This window comes from Hyla sarda, unplaced genomic scaffold, assembly GCF_029499605.1.
Source record: "Hyla sarda isolate aHylSar1 unplaced genomic scaffold, aHylSar1.hap1 scaffold_571, whole genome shotgun sequence".
Lineage (NCBI taxonomy): Eukaryota > Metazoa > Chordata > Amphibia > Anura > Hylidae > Hyla > Hyla sarda.
Window position 1 is genome coordinate 179,707 of NW_026610583.1, and position 11,898 is coordinate 191,604.

General features: G+C 51.9%; 2 non-coding genes across 2 annotated transcripts; both read left to right on the plus strand.

Moving 5' to 3' along the window:
* The first annotated feature begins 3,228 nt into the window (after positions 1 to 3,228).
* On the plus strand, positions 3,229 to 3,416 carry LOC130340153 (U2 spliceosomal RNA). The gene has a single exon (XR_008880336.1). It is a non-coding gene; the product is annotated as a U2 spliceosomal RNA (small nuclear RNA).
* A 7,676-nt stretch (positions 3,417 to 11,092) lies between these two features.
* On the plus strand, positions 11,093 to 11,280 carry LOC130340154 (U2 spliceosomal RNA). Its single transcript, XR_008880337.1, has one exon. It is a non-coding gene; the product is annotated as a U2 spliceosomal RNA (small nuclear RNA).
* The last annotated feature ends 618 nt before the right edge of the window (positions 11,281 to 11,898 follow it).

The window sequence follows — 11,898 nt, forward strand, 5'->3', positions numbered from 1 at the left end:
TCCAGACCCCCCCCCCTGTCCATATCACCCCCTGTAATCATCCAGACCCCCCCTGTCCATATCACCCCCTGTAATCATCCAGACCCCCCCTGTCCATATCACCCCCTGTAATCATCCAGACCCCCTGTAATCATCCAGACCCCCCCCCCTGTCCATATCACCCCCTGTAATCATCCAGACCCCCCTGTCCATATCACCCCCTGTAATCATCCAGACCCCCCTGTCCATATCACCCCCTGTAATCATCCAGACCCCCCCCCCTGTCCATATCACCCCCTGTAATCATCCAGACCCCCCCCCTGTCCATATCACCCCCTGTCATCATCCAGACCCCCCCTGTCCATATCACCCCCTGTAATCATCCAGACCCCCCCCTGTCCATATCACCCCCTGTAATCATCCAGACCCCCCCTGTCCATATCACCCCCTGTAATCATCCAGACCCCCCCTGTCCATATCACCCCCTGTAATCATCCAGACCCCCCCCTGTCCATATCACCCCCTGTAATCATCCAGACCCCCCCCCCCCCTGTCCATATCACCCCCTGTAATCATCCAGACCCCCCCTGTCCATATCACCCCCTGTAATCATCCAGACCCCCCTGTCCATATCACCCCCTGTAATCATCCAGACCCCCCCCTGTCCATATCACCCCCTGTAATCATCCAGACCCCCCCCTGTCCATATCACCCCCTGTAATCATCCAGACCCCCCCCTGTCCATATCACCCCCTGTAATCATCCAGACCCCCCCCTGTCCATATCACCCCCTGTAATCATCCAGACCCCCCCCTGTCCATATCACCCCCTGTAATCATCCAGACCCCCCCTGTCCATATCACCCCCTGTAATCATCCAGACCCCCCTATCAATATGACCCCCCTTTTGTTTTCTCACCTCCCCAGTCCTAGTAGCTGCAGGGACCGTCCGCATTCTGGTGGGAGGGTGAGCTGGTCTGGGCCGTCCATCTTCACCGGGTGGCCATTTTCTCTGCTCCGGGCTATCCTCGGACTAGTGGCACTGATACCACCATGTAGGGACACCCCTGACGTCATATGTCTGCCCAGCATGGACATCATTGCGCGTCAATGCAGCATCACTAGTCCGTGGGCAGAGAAGAAGGCCTCCCGGTGAAGATGGACGGGACTGAGAGAGCATCTACCGCCACCAGCCTGTCCCCCCTGAGTGTAATATATTTGGGTGGAGACCCCTCTCCTGTATGATGTCCTTCCCTCCTGAGTGTAATATATTCGGGTGGAGACCCCTCTCCTGTATGATGTCCTTCCCCCCTGAGTGTAATATATTCGGGTGGAGACCCCTCTCCTGTATGATGTCCTTCCCCCCTGAGTGTAATATATTTGGGTGGAATCCCCTCTCCCGTATGATGTCCTTCCCCCCTGAGTGTAATATATTTGGGTGGAGACCCCTCTCCTGTATGATGTCCTTCCCTCCTGAGTGTAATATATTTGGGTGGAGACCCCTCTCCTGTATGATGTCCTTCCCCCCTGAGTGTAATATATTTAGGTGGAGACCCCTCTCCTGTATGATGTCCTTCCCTCCTGAGTGTAATATATTTGGGTGGAGACCCCTCTCCTGTATGATGTCCTTCCCTCCTGAGTGTAATATATTTGGGTGGAGACCCCTCTCCTGTATGATGTCCTTCCCTCCTGAGTGTAATATATTCGGGTGGAGACCCCTCTCCCGTATGATGTCCTTCCCCCCTGAGTGTAATATATTCGGGTGGAGACCCCTCTCCTGTATGATGTCCTTCCCTCCTGAGTGTAATATATTCGGGTGGAGACCCCTCTCCTGTATGATGTCCTTCCCCCCTGAGTGTAATATATTCGGGTGGAGACCCCTCTCCTGTATGATGTCCTTCCCCCCTGAGTGTAATATATTTGGGTGGAGACCCCTCTTCTGTATGAAGTCCTTCCCCCCTGAGTGTAATATATTTGGGTGGAGACCCCTCTCCTGTATGATGTCCTTCCCTCCTGAGTGTAATATATTCGGGTGGAGACCCCTCTCCTGTATGATGTCCTTCCCCCCTGAGTGTAATATACTTGGGTGGAGACCCCTCTCCCGTATGATGTCCTTCCCCCCTGAGTGTAATATATTGGGGTGGAGACCCCTCTCCCGTATGATGTCCTTCCCCCCTGAGTGTAATATATTGGGGTGGAGACCCCTCTCCTGTATGATGTCCTTCCCTCCTGAGTGTAATATATTCGGGTGGAGACCCCTCTCTTGTATGAAGTCCTTCCCCCCTGAGTGTAATATATTCGGGTGGAGACCCCTCTCCCGTATGATGTCCTTCCCTCCTGAGTGTAATATATTTGGGTGGAGACCCCTCTCCTGTATGATGTCCTTCCCTCCTGAGTGTAATATATTCGGGTGGAGACCCCTCTCCTGTATGATGTCCTTCCCCCCTGAGTGTAATATATTTGGGTGGAGACCCCTCTCCCATATGATGTCCTTCCCTCCTGAGTGTAATATATTCGGGTGGAGACCCCTCTCCTGTATGATGTCCTTCCCCCCCTGAGTGTAATATATTTGGGTGGAGACCCCTCTCCTGTATGATTTCCTTCCCTCCTGAGTGTAATATATTTGGGTGGAGACCCCTCTCCTGTATGATGTCCTTCCCTCCTGAGTGTAATATATTTGGGTGGAGACCCCTCTCCTGTATGATGTCCTTCCCCCCCTGAGTGTAATATATTTGGGTGGAGACCCCTCTCCCATATGATGTCCTTCCCTCCTGAGTGTAATATATTCGGGTGGAGACCCCTCTCCTGTATGATGTCCTTCCCCCCCTGAGTGTAATATATTTGGGTGGAGACCCCTCTCCTGTATGATGTCCTTCCCTCCTGAGTGTAATATATTTGGGTGGAGACCCCTCTCCTGTATGATGTCCTTCCCCCCCTGAGTGTAATATATTTGGGTGGAGACCCCTCTCCCATATGATGTCCTTCCCTCCTGAGTGTAATATATTCGGGTGGAGACCCCTCTCCCATATGATGTCCTTCCCTCCTGAGTGTAATATATTTGGGTGGAGACCCCTCTCCTGTATGATGTCCTTCCCCCCCTGAGTGTAATATATTTGGGTGGAGACCCCTCTCCTGTATGATGTCCTTCCCTCCTGAGTGTAATATATTCGGGTGGAGACCCCTCTCCTGTATGATGTCCTTCCCCCCCTGAGTGTAATATATTTGGGTGGAGACCCCTCTCCTGTATGAAGTCGCTTCTCGGCCTTTTGGCTAAGATCAAGTGTAGTATCTGTTCTTATCAGTTTTTCATGCCGGTGGACAGTAACGCCGGTATGGGGCTGGTGGGGATGGGTGCTGCATGGAGGATGCAGGTGTACCAGGGCTTTCTGGGGCTGGTTCTGAGGAATCAGCTCGACGGCTGCCCCGATGTGACCTGTTCCCTCCAGGTCTCGCCATGAGGCTGAGAGGGTCTAGAGCCGAGGTACTTTTGTGCCTCGGGGAGTGGTGACCCCGAGGTGCCGAAACTCACTGGGAGGATAGACTCACTGAGTTGAAGCACGGGCACCATAATCTCTTCACCTTGTGGCACTCACCTCTTGATTCCCGGCCTTCTGGCTAGGATCAGAGAAATTTTTATAGATCCGGCCGGATGTCCGGGCAGTATATCTGCACACATTCACTTATTTATTTCTTTTTGTCTCACTGTGTCACTTTTTGCGTGTTGTGTGTTCACAGGATTTGTCAGGATGCGGTAGCCCTTCTGGGTGTCCCTCCTGGCGGTCTAGGGGAGGTGTGTGTGGCCATTAGGTTCCGCACCTCCCTGCAAACACCCCGGGTACTCCTGCTTTGGCAGGGTACCTACCGTAATCGGCTCTGCGGGCAGATACCTTGGCTAACGCCAAGGAGGATGCCGGGAGCATTTGTGGTCCCCTAGTAGCTTCGGCGAAAAGGGACATCGAACCTGGAACCTCGCAGGTACCTTTTGGTCCGGAGGCGAAGGGTAAGGTTTGTTGGGGGGCCTCTCTCCTATCGGAGAAGGGCTTGCGATAGACCGCATCCTTTGTGCACGTTTTTTTTAGTGTAACACGTGTGCACTTTTTCTTGCACTTTGGGTGAATCGAAAGCACGTTCCTCGGCTTAAAAAAAAAAAAAAAAATGATGTCCTTCCCCCCTGAGTGTAATATATTCGGGTGGAGACCCCTCTCCTGTATGATGTCCTTCCCCCCTGAGTGTAATATATTCGGGTGGAGACCCCTCTCCTGTATGATGTCCTTCCCTCCTGAGTGTAATATATTCGGGTGGAGACCCCTCTCCTGTATGATGTCCTTCCCCCCTGAGTGTAATATATTCGGGTGGAGACCCCTCTCCCGTATGATGTCCTTCCCTCCTGAGTGTAATATATTTGGGTGGAGACCCCTCTCCTGTATGATGTCCTTCCCTCCTGAGTGTAATATATTTGGGTGGAGACCCCTCTCCTGTATGATGTCCTTCCCTCCTGAGTGTAATATATTCGGGTGGAGACCCCTCTCCTGTATGATGTCCTTCCCTCCTGAGTGTAATATATTTGGGTGGAGACCCCTCTCCTGTATGATGTCCTTCCCCCCTGAGTGTAATATATTCGGGTGGAGACCCCTCTCCTGTATGAAGTCCTTCCCTCCTGAGTGTAATATATTTGGGTGGAGACCCCTCTCCTGTATGATGTCCTTCCCCCCTGAGTGTAATATATTCGGGTGGAGACCCCTCTCCTGTATGATGTCCTTCCCCCCTGAGTGTAATATATTCGGGTGGAGACCCCTCTCCTGTATTATGTCCTTCCCCCCTGAGTGTAATATATTCGGGTGGAGACCCCTCTCCTGTATTATGTCCTTCCCCCCCTGAGTGTAATATATTCGGGTGGAGACCCCTCTCCTGTATGATGTCCTTCCCCCCTGAGTGTAATATATTCGGGTGGAGATCCCTCTCCTGTATGAAGTCCTTCCCTCCTGAGTGTAATATATTCGGGTGGAGACCCCTCTCCTGTATGAAGTCCTTCCCTCCTGAGTGTAATATATTCGGGTGGAGACCCCTCTCCTGTATGAAGTCCTTCCCTCCTGAGTGTAATATATTCGGGTGGAGACCCCTCTCCTGTATGAAGTCCTTCCCTCCTGAGTGTAATATATTCGGGTGGAGACCCCTCTCCTGTATGATGTCCTTCCCTCCTGAGTGTAATATATTCGGGTGGAGACCCCTCTCCTGTATGATGTCCTTCCCCCCTGAGTGTAATATATTTGGGTGGAGACCCCTCTCCTGTATGATGTCCTTCCCTCCTGAGTGTAATATATTTGGGTGGAGACCCCTCTCCTGTATGATGTCCTTCCCCCCTGAGTGTAATATATTCGGGTGGAGATCCCTCTCCTGTATGATGTCCTTCCCTCCTGAGTGTAATATATTTGGGTGGAGACCCCTCTCCCGTATGATGTTCTTCCCCCCTGAGTGTAATATATTCGGGTGGAGACCCCTCTCCTGTATGATGTCCTTCCCTCCTGAGTGTAATATATTCGGGTGGAGACCCCTCTCCTGTATGATGTCCTTCCCTCCTGAGTGTAATATATTTGGGTGGAGACCCCTCTCCTGTATGATGTCCTTCCCCCCTGAGTGTAATATATTCGGGTGGAGACCCCTCTCCTGTATGATGTCCTTCCCCCCTGAGTGTAATATATTTGGGTGGAGACCCCTCTCCTGTATGATGTCCTTCCCCCCTGAGTGTAATATATTTGGGTGGAGACCCCTCTCCTGTATGAAGTCCTTCCCTCCTGAGTGTAATATATTCGGGTGGAGACCCCTCTCCTGTATGATGTCCTTCCCTCCTTAGTGTAATACATTCGGGTGGAGACCCCTCTCCTGTATGATGTCCTTCCCCCCTGAGTGTAATATATTCGGGTGGAGACCCCTCTCCTGTATGATGTCCTTCCCTCCTGAGTGTAATATATTCGGGTGGAGACCCCTCTCCTGTATGATGTCCTTCCCTCCTGAGTGTAATATATTCGGGTGGAGACCCCTCTCCTGTATGATGTCCTTCCCCCCTGAGTGTAATATATTTGGGTGGAGACCCCTCTCCTGTATGATGTCCTTCCCTCCTGAGTGTAATATATTTGGGTGGAGACCCCTCTCCTGTATGATGTCCTTCCCTCCTGAGTGTAATATATTCGGGTGGAGACCCCTCTCCTGTATGATGTCCTTCCCTCCTGAGTGTAATATATTTGGGTGGAGACCCCTCTCCTGTATGATGTCCTTCCCTCCTGAGTGTAATACATTCGGGTGGAGACCCCTCTCCTGTATGAAGTCCTTCCCTCCTGAGTGTAAAATATTCGGGTGGAGACCCCTCTCCTGTATGAAGTCCTTCCCCCCCTGAGTGTAATATATTCGGGTGGAGACCCCTCTCCTGTATGATGTCCTTCCCTCCTGAGTGTAATACATTCGGGTGGAGACCCCTCTCCTGTATGAAGTCCTTCCCTCCTGAGTGTAATATATTCGGGTGGAGACCCCTCTCCTGTATGAAGTCCTTCCCCCCCTGAGTGTAATATATTCGGGTGGAGACCCCTCTCCTGTATGATGTCCTTCCCCCCTGAGTGTAATATATTCGGGTGGAGACCCCTCTCCTGTATGATGTTCTTCCCCCCTGAGTGTAATATATTTGGGTGGAGACCCCTCTCCTGTATGATGTCCTTCCCTCCTGAGTGTAATATATTCGGGTGGAGACCCCTCTCCTGTATGATGTCCTTCCCCCCTGAGTGTAATATATTCGGGTGGAGACCCCTCTCCTGTATGAAGTCCTTCCCCCCTGAGTGTAATATATTTGGGTGGAGACCCCTCCCCTGTATGAAGTCCTTCCCTCCTGAGTGTAATATATTTGGGTGGAGACCCCTCTCCTGTATGATGTCCTTCCCCCCTGAGTGTTATATATTTGGGTGGAGACCCCTCTCCTGTATGATGTCCTTCCCTCCTGAGTGTAATATATTCGGGTGGAGACCCCTCTCCTGTATGATGTCCTTCCCCCTGAGTGTAATATATTCGGGTGGAGACCCCTCTCCTGTATGAAGTCCTTCCCCCCTGAGTGTAATATATTCGGGTGGAGACCCCTCTCCTGTATGATGTCCTTCCCCCCTGAGTGTAATATATTTGGGTGGAGACCCCTCTCCTGTATGATGTCCTTCCCTCCTGAGTGTAATATATTCGGGTGGAGACCCCTCTCCTGTATGAAGTCCTTCCCCCCTGAGTGTAATATATTCGGGTGGAGACCCCTCTCCTGTATGATGTCCTTTCCTCCTGAGTGTAATATATTTGGGTGGAGACCCCTCTCCCGTATGATGTTCTTCCCCCCTGAGTGTAATATATTCGGGTGGAGACCCCTCTCCTGTATGATGTCCTTCCCTCCTGAGTGTAATATATTCGGGTGGAGACCCCTCTCCTGTATGATGTCCTTCCCTCCTGAGTGTAATATATTCGGGTGGAGACCCCTCTCCCGTATGATGTCCTTCCCTCCTGAGTGTAATATATTCGGGTGGAGACCCCTCTCCTGTATGATGTCCTTCCCTCCTGAGTGTAATATATTCGGGTGGAGACCCCTCTCCCGTATGAAGTCCTTCCCCCCTGAGTGTAATATATTCGGGTGGAGACCCCTCTCCTGTATGATGTCCTTCCCTCCTGAGTGTAATATATTTGGGTGGAGACCCCTCTCCTATATGAAGTCCTTCCCTCCTGAGTGTAATATATTCGGGTGGAGACCCCTCTCCTGTATGAAGTCCTTCCCTCCTGAGTGTAATATATTTGGGTGGAGACCCCTCTCCTGTATGATGTCCTTCCCCCCTGAGTGTAATATATTTGGGTGGAGACCCCTCTCCTGTATGATGTCCTTCCCTCCTGAGTGTAATATATTCGGGTGGAGACCCCTCTCCTGTATGATGTCCTTCCCTCCTGAGTGTAATATATTTGGGTGGAGACCCCTCTCCTGTATGATGTCCTTCCCTCCTGAGTGTAATATATTCGGGTGGAGACCCCTCTCCTGTATGATGTCCTTCCCTCCTGAGTGTAATATATTTGGGTGGAGACCCCTCTCCTGTATTATGTCCTTCCCCCCTGAGTGTAATATATTCGGGTGGAGACCCCTCTCCTGTATGAAGTCCTTCCCCCCTGAGTGTAATATATTTGGGTGGAGACCCCTCCCCTGTATGAAGTCCTTCCCTCCTGAGTGTAATATATTTGGGTGGAGACCCCTCTCCTGTATGATGTCCTTCCCCCCTGAGTGTTATATATTTGGGTGGAGACCCCTCTCCTGTATGATGTCCTTCCCCCCTGAGTGTAATATATTCGGGTGGAGACCCCTCTCCTGTATGAAGTCCTTCCCCCCTGAGTGTTATATATTTGGGTGGAGACCCCTCTCCTGTATGATGTCCTTCCCCCCTGAGTGTAATATATTCGGGTGGAGACCCCTCTCCTGTATGAAGTCCTTCCCCCCTGAGTGTAATATATTTGGGTGGAGACCCCTCTCCTGTATGATGTCCTTCCCTCCTGAGTGTAATATATTCAGGTGGAGACCCCTCTCCTGTATGATGTCCTTCCCCCCTGAGTGTAATATATTCGGGTGGAGACCCCTCTCCTGTATGATGTCCTTCCCCCCTGAGTGTAATATATTTGGGTGGAGACCCCCCTGTCCATATCACCCCCTGTAATCATCCAGACCCCCCCCTGTCCATATCACCCCCTGTAATCATCCAGACCCCCCCCTGTCCATATCACCCCCTGTAATCATCCAGACCCCCCCCTGTCCATATCACCCCTTGTAATCATCCAGACCCCCCCCTGTCCATATCACCCCCTGTAATCATCCAGACCCCCCCTGTCCATATCACCCCCTGTAATCATCCAGACCCCCCCTGTCCATATCACCCCCTGTAATCATCCAGACCCCCCCCTGTCCATATCACCCCCTGTAATCATCCAGACCCCCCCTGTCCATATCACCCCCTGTAATCATCCAGACCCCCCTATCAATATGACCCCCCTTTTGTTTTCTCACCTCCCCAGTCCTAGTAGCTGCAGGGACCGTCCGCATTCTGGTGGGAGGGTGAGCTGGTCTGGGCCGTCCATCTTCACCGGGCGGCCATTTTCTCTGCTCCGGGCTATCCTCGGACTAGTGGCACTGATACCACCATGTAGGGACACCCCTGACGTCATATGTCTGCCCAGCATGGACATCATTGCGCGTCAATGCAGCATCACTAGTCCGTGGGCAGAGAAGAAGGCCTCCCGGTGAAGATGGACGGGACTGAGAGAGCATCTACCGCCACCAGCCTGTCCCCCCTGAGTGTAATATATTTGGGTGGAGACCCCTCTCCTGTATGATGTCCTTCCCTCCTGAGTGTAATATATTCGGGTGGAGACCCCTCTCCTGTATGATGTCCTTCCCCCCTGAGTGTAATATATTCGGGTGGAGACCCCTCTCCTGTATGATGTCCTTCCCCCCTGAGTGTAATATATTTGGGTGGAATCCCCTCTCCCGTATGATGTCCTTCCCCCCTGAGTGTAATATATTTGGGTGGAGACCCCTCTCCTGTATGATGTCCTTCCCTCCTGAGTGTAATATATTTGGGTGGAGACCCCTCTCCTGTATGATGTCCTTCCCCCCTGAGTGTAATATATTTAGGTGGAGACCCCTCTCCTGTATGATGTCCTTCCCTCCTGAGTGTAATATATTTGGGTGGAGACCCCTCTCCTGTATGATGTCCTTCCCTCCTGAGTGTAATATATTTGGGTGGAGACCCCTCTCCTGTATGATGTCCTTCCCTCCTGAGTGTAATATATTCGGGTGGAGACCCCTCTCCCGTATGATGTCCTTCCCCCCTGAGTGTAATATATTCGGGTGGAGACCCCTCTCCTGTATGATGTCCTTCCCTCCTGAGTGTAATATATTCGGGTGGAGACCCCTCTCCTGTATGATGTCCTTCCCCCCTGAGTGTAATATATTCGGGTGGAGACCCCTCTCCTGTATGATGTCCTTCCCCCCTGAGTGTAATATATTTGGGTGGAGACCCCTCTTCTGTATGAAGTCCTTCCCCCCTGAGTGTAATATATTTGGGTGGAGACCCCTCTCCTGTATGATGTCCTTCCCTCCTGAGTGTAATATATTCGGGTGGAGACCCCTCTCCTGTATGATGTCCTTCCCCCCTGAGTGTAATATACTTGGGTGGAGACCCCTCTCCCGTATGATGTCCTTCCCCCCTGAGTGTAATATATTGGGGTGGAGACCCCTCTCCCGTATGATGTCCTTCCCCCCTGAGTGTAATATATTGGGGTGGAGACCCCTCTCCTGTATGATGTCCTTCCCTCCTGAGTGTAATATATTCGGGTGGAGACCCCTCTCTTGTATGAAGTCCTTCCCCCCTGAGTGTAATATATTCGGGTGGAGACCCCTCTCCCGTATGATGTCCTTCCCTCCTGAGTGTAATATATTTGGGTGGAGACCCCTCTCCTGTATGATGTCCTTCCCTCCTGAGTGTAATATATTCGGGTGGAGACCCCTCTCCTGTATGATGTCCTTCCCCCCTGAGTGTAATATATTTGGGTGGAGACCCCTCTCCCATATGATGTCCTTCCCTCCTGAGTGTAATATATTCGGGTGGAGACCCCTCTCCTGTATGATGTCCTTCCCCCCCTGAGTGTAATATATTTGGGTGGAGACCCCTCTCCTGTATGATTTCCTTCCCTCCTGAGTGTAATATATTTGGGTGGAGACCCCTCTCCTGTATGATGTCCTTCCCTCCTGAGTGTAATATATTTGGGTGGAGACCCCTCTCCTGTATGATGTCCTTCCCCCCCTGAGTGTAATATATTTGGGTGGAGACCCCTCTCCCATATGATGTCCTTCCCTCCTGAGTGTAATATATTCGGGTGGAGACCCCTCTCCTGTATGATGTCCTTCCCCCCCTGAGTGTAATATATTTGGGTGGAGACCCCTCTCCTGTATGATGTCCTTCCCTCCTGAGTGTAATATATTCGGGTGGAGACCCCTCTCCTGTATGATGTCCTTCCCCCCCTGAGTGTAATATATTTGGGTGGAGACCCCTCTCCTGTATGAAGTCGCTTCTCGGCCTTTTGGCTAAGATCAAGTGTAGTATCTGTTCTTATCAGTTTTTCATGCCGGTGGACAGTAACGCCGGTATGGGGCTGGTGGGGATGGGTGCTGCATGGAGGATGCAGGTGTACCAGGGCTTTCTGGGGCTGGTTCTGAGGAATCAGCTCGACGGCTGCCCCGATGTGACCTGTTCCCTCCAGGTCTCGCCATGAGGCTGAGAGGGTCTAGAGCCGAGGTACTTTTGTGCCTCGGGGAGTGGTGACCCCGAGGTGCCGAAACTCACTGGGAGGATAGACTCACTGAGTTGAAGCACGGGCACCATAATCTCTTCACCTTGTGGCACTCACCTCTTGATTCCCGGCCTTCTGGCTAGGATCAGAGAAATTTTTATAGATCCGGCCGGATGTCCGGGCAGTATATCTGCACACATTCACTTATTTATTTCTTTTTGTCTCACTGTGTCACTTTTTGCGTGTTGTGTGTTCACAGGATTTGTCAGGATGCGGTAGCCCTTCTGGGTGTCCCTCCTGGCGGTCTAGGGGAGGTGTGTGTGGCCATTAGGTTCCGCACCTCCCTGCAAACACCCCGGGTACTCCTGCTTTGGCAGGGTACCTACCGTAATCGGCTCTGCGGGCAGATACCTTGGCTAACGCCAAGGAGGATGCCGGGAGCATTTGTGGTCCCCTAGTAGCTTCGGCGAAAAGGGACATCGAACCTGGAACCTCGCAGGTACCTTTTGGTCCGGAGGCGAAGGGTAAGGTTTGTTGGGGGGCCTCTCTCCTATCGGAGAAGGGCTTGCGATAGACCGCA